The sequence below is a fragment of the Sprattus sprattus genome, assembly GCF_963457725.1.
Source record: "Sprattus sprattus genome assembly, chromosome: 8".
Taxonomy (NCBI): domain Eukaryota; kingdom Metazoa; phylum Chordata; class Actinopteri; order Clupeiformes; family Clupeidae; genus Sprattus; species Sprattus sprattus.
Window position 1 is genome coordinate 30,518,347 of NC_137927.1, and position 5,000 is coordinate 30,523,346.

General features: G+C 49.8%; 1 protein-coding gene across 1 annotated transcript in view; it reads left to right on the forward strand.

Moving 5' to 3' along the window:
• The window catches only part of hcn4 (hyperpolarization activated cyclic nucleotide-gated potassium channel 4), a gene marked incomplete at both ends in the record, with an annotated part of 127,899 nt that overhangs the window by 46,343 nt on the left and 76,556 nt on the right, over positions 1–5,000 (forward strand).

The following is a 5,000-nucleotide window of genomic DNA, read 5'->3' on the forward strand; positions in this document are numbered from 1 at the left end:
CACTTAGTGGGATTGAGCCCATGGGAGTAAAAAAGCGAGCAACCCTAAGCACTTTTGAGAGGAAGTTAACGAGTTCAGTATTAGTGGAAGGGTCATTTGAACATGGCAGACAATGGCGGTGTGCAGCTCTGATCTCTGCGCCGTGGGGAGCTTTAGGAGCGACGCCATCTGTGTTTGTTTATTGCATCGACACGGGGAGTCAATCTCCATTAATATTAGCATCTGGGATTGTTTGAAGAGTTACGGCTTAAGTGGCCAACTGCTTCTGAGCACGATTGGACCGCGAGGCGAAGAGCGTGATTGGACCGCGAGGCGAAGAGCGTGATTGGACCGTGAGGCGAGGAGCGTGATTGGACCGTGAGGCGAGGAGCGTGATTGGACCGTGAGGCGAAGAGCGGGATTGGACCGTGAGGCGAAGAGCGTGATTGGACCGCAAGGCGAAGACTATGATTGGACCGCGAGGCGAAGAGCGTGATTGGACCGCGAGGCGAGGAGCGTGATTGGACCGTGAGGCGAGGAGCGTGATTGGACCGTGAGGCAAAGAGCGTGATTGGACCGTGAGGCGAAGAGCGTGATTGGACCGTGAGGCGAAGAGCGTGATTGGACCGTGAGGCAAAGAGCGTGATTGGACCTCAAGGCGAAGACTATGATTGGACCGTGAGGCGAAGAGCTTTGATTGGACCGTGAGGCAAAGAGCGTGATTGGACCGCGAGGCGAAGAACGTGATTGGACCGTGAGGCAAAGAGTAAGCAGGCTCCCAGGCAGGGGTGAGGGGGGGGGGGGGGGATTGGGATCCAGCATACCAGAAATATACCGGGAGGGGGGGGGGGGTCTTTGATTAGAGATTGCCTCGCAATGATCCATCAGACCCACTCCAGAGAGACTTCACATTCTTTTTCATCCGGTTGACCCCCCCCCCCCCCCACACACACACACACACACACACAGCAAATACAGAAATAACGCTATTCTTGCTAATCAAGCAATCGGCTGTCTCACTGTGTGACCCAGGTTGCCTAGCCAAGGGCTGCTCTTTCAGAGATAAGAAAAGAATGAGGAGGGTTTTAATGTGGTATTATAGAGCGCACAATGGGGCTTGCTGGCAACTGTGACAGGTCCTCAAGCCTCGCCTGAACGTGCCTCGCACACACACACACACACACACACACACACACACACACACACACAGCATTAATACCCGCAGCAGGGCGCCACCAAAGACTATTACATGAAAACGTGTAATCCCCCATGCATGCATGCCCATCGATACGGCCCCACCAGCAGACAGATGAGGAGCCGCGGCTTCCCCTGGAAATGAAGTGCTCCCCCCCCCCCCCCCCCCCCCAATCCCCCTCCCCCCCTCGGGTCGTTTCAAAGGGGACTGCAGAGCGCCCCTTCTGGGCCTTGCTTCCACCCGGCTCTGCCCCCCTTCAGCCGAGGGTCGATGGCTGGGCTGGCGCGGGCCAGGTGTGACTCAGAGCCCGGCATTCAGATGCGCTGCTGTCCACCTGGAAGAGAGACAGGAGCGGCAGCAACATGGGAGCCTGGTGATTGGAGGAGGGCCTGAGAGCTGAATTAGACTACGGGGAAAGTGTGTGTGTGTGTGTGTGTGTGTGTGTGTGTGTGTGTGTGTGTGTGTGTGTGTGTGTGTTAACAAAACCTCAGTTTGTGAGTGAGCTATTTTCTTGGACTCAGATCTGACGCGCCTATGCCAAGCATTCATCATCATTAACACCATCGACAGTGAACAGCAGATGCTAAAGCATAGCGTTACATTGCTGTTGTCTGGCCGGCTAGCTACTGGTGCTACACATTTATCCAATCCCTTCACCTAGAGGAAACACACTATTTCCATCTGTCTAAGATGGATGCCCATCTGCTTCCGTAAGCTTTCTGCCTATCACCCATCACAACCTGTCAAGGGGGATCCTCAATTATTTTGTGCACGTTGTCTTTTTAACACTAAAAGGTCTATATCCCTCGTCCGGGATATTTTTATTTTTGAGTTTTCGTCTTAGAGACATAAAAAGAACAACCACGGAAACATTGAACCCTTTTCTAATATTATTGCTGAGGTCTTCTAGAATAGAATCATATATTCCATTTGTGCATCAATGTTTTTAGTTAAGCAAAATGTACAAAAACATCAAGGCATGTCAGACAACTTAGAAAAGTCTAAAAGGCCTTGGACCTTAGAGTGTTAAGGTGTGGACATGGACAGACATATGGACAGCACATTTTTAACCCCTTCAGTTGGTTGGGTTTAGAACATTTCAGAACATTCCAAAAGAATGCATTTATCAACAATGGCAGATGTCAAAATTCCATAAACATTAATTTCACAACATTTAAAAACCCGCTAGTGTGACTGGTAGCTGCTGAGGGTTTTGATGTGCATGATAGGAACGTGAGATCATTTTAACGTAGCGTTTCACACGTGCGCGAGCACTGCGTCGTAGTGACACACGAGGTGAGGTCACATGTTGCACTCACGAAGGAGCAACAAAATAAGGGCGGAGCTGGCCCATGTGTGTGTGAGGGGAGCAACCTGACAAGAACGACAGTGTGTGTGTGAAAACCTCAGCCTTAAGAGACCCCGCTGTCATGCTGTCTCCCGCTGTCCCCCGCTGTCCCCCGCCCCCTCCTCAGATAGTTAAGCAGCCAGGCACGCTGTGTCTCCCTATCAATTAAAGCTAAAAGGCCAGCCATCCATCATCGCTAACGCTAATGCTATGCTCTCGGACTATAGCACCCGTGATTATGTGTGTGTGTGTGTGACAACGCGTGAGCTGCAGCTGTGTGGCGGAGTGTACTCACGTCTGAGTGTGTGTGTGTGATTCAGCAAGTCAATCTGTGTTGTGTAGGTCGAGTGGAAGTACATGTGACATTCTGGTTATTGTGTGTGTGTGTGTGTGTATGTTGGTGGGTGGGTGTGGGTGTGTGTGTGCGTGTGTGTGAGGTTATGTGTGTGTGTGTGTGTGTGTGTGTGTGTGTGGTGTGTGTTGGTGGTTGGGTGTGTGTGTGTGTGTGTGAGGTTATGTGTGTGTGTGTGTGTGTGTGTGTGTGTGGTGTGTATGTGTGTGTTGGTGGTTGGGTGTGTGTGTGTGTGTGTGAGGTTATGTGTGTGTGTGTGTGTGTGTGTGTGTGTGGTGTGTATGTGTGTGTTGGTGGTTGGGTGTGGGTGTGTGTGTGTGAGGTTGTGTGTGTGTGTGTGTGTGTGTGTGTGTGTGTGTGTGTGGTGTGTATGTGTGTGTTGGTGGTTGGGTGTGGGTGTGTGTGTGTGAGGTTATGTGTGTGTGTGTGTGTGTGTGTGTGTGTGTGGTGTGTATGTGTGTGTTGGTGGTTGGGTGTGTGTGTGTGTGAGGTTATGTGTGTGTGTGTGTTAATGAGCAGGTGTTTCTTCATGTATTGTTGTCCATGCATGTGTGCGCACACGTGTGTGCATCTGTGCGTATGTTGCACATATTATAAAAGCACATAGAACACACACACACACACACACACACACACACACACACACACACACACACACACACACACACACACACACGTGTGTTAATAAAATGGCACGGCTAGGTTAGAGCCATGTGTGAGGCATATAAAACAGCTCAAGCCCATATAAAATTATACGAATAATTCAAATGGTCCCCAACCCGATGGTCATCATGATTTAAACATGACATTTAAACACACACACACACACACACACACACACACACACACACACATTCACACACACACACACACACACACACACACACACACACACACACACACACACACACATTCACACACACACACACACACACACACACACACACACACACACACACACACACACATTCACACACACACACACACACACACACACACACACACACACACACACACACACACACACAGAGTGCTCTCGTGGACTGAGACGCATTAAACTTAATTCCTCAGACCCCAAATAATGACTCGGTAATGGCTCCTATATCTGCACAGATTTCCACTGTTTGGCCTGAATATATTTCTCCCTAATTGAGAGGCAGCGTGGCCCTGCTTTGGATTGCTAATTTATTTGACTTTGGGCAGAGAGAGACAGAGAGAGAGAGGCAGAGAGAGAGAGAGAGAGTGATGGAGCGAGAGAGAAGGAGAGAGAGAAAAAGAGAGGGAAAAGGGGAAAGGGGAAATATAGTCAGACAGATAAGGACGGAAATGGTGCATCTGTCAGAGAGAGAGGGAGAGAGGGATAGAGAGAGAGAGGTAGAGAGAAATATATAGAGAGAGGGATATAGAGATAAAAGGATAGAGAAGGATAGAGAGAGAGAGAGGGAGATAGAGATAGAGGGATAGAGAGGGATAGAGAGAGAGAGGGATAGAGAGGCATACAGAGAGAGGGAGAGACAGAGAGAGAGGAATAGAGAGAGAGAGAGAGGATGTAGAGATGAGACCTCTGGTTAACTCTTCTGCTCTTATTATGAAGATTCGGTGAAGATTTGACTCAACTTTGGAACGCAGTCGTCACATCTACAGTCAGAGCGCACGAGGGCTGTCAGTACTGCGTGAGTGTGTACTGCGTGAGTCTGTACTGCGTGAGTGTGTACTGCGTGAGTCTGTACTGCGTGAGTGTGTACTGCGTGAGTCTGTACTGCGTGAGTCTGTACTGCGTGAGTGTGTACTGCGTGAGTGTGTGAGTGTGTACTGCCTGAGTGTGTACTGCGTGAGTCTGTACTGCATGAGTGAGTGTGTACTGCGTGACTGTGTACTGTGTGAGTCTGTACTGCGTGAGTGTGTACTACGTGAGTGTGTACTGTGTGAGCGTGTATTATGTGAGTGTGTGCAGACGCCCGGGCACAGCAGGCTTTAGTAAGTCTGCATTTAGCCTGTGGCACTTGCTGGATGATTGATATCATCATCTTCATCAGTCCCATTCTGGGCATATCCAGAGAACACACACACACACACACACACTCTACATCAGTCCCATTCTGGGCGTATCCAGAGAACACACACAC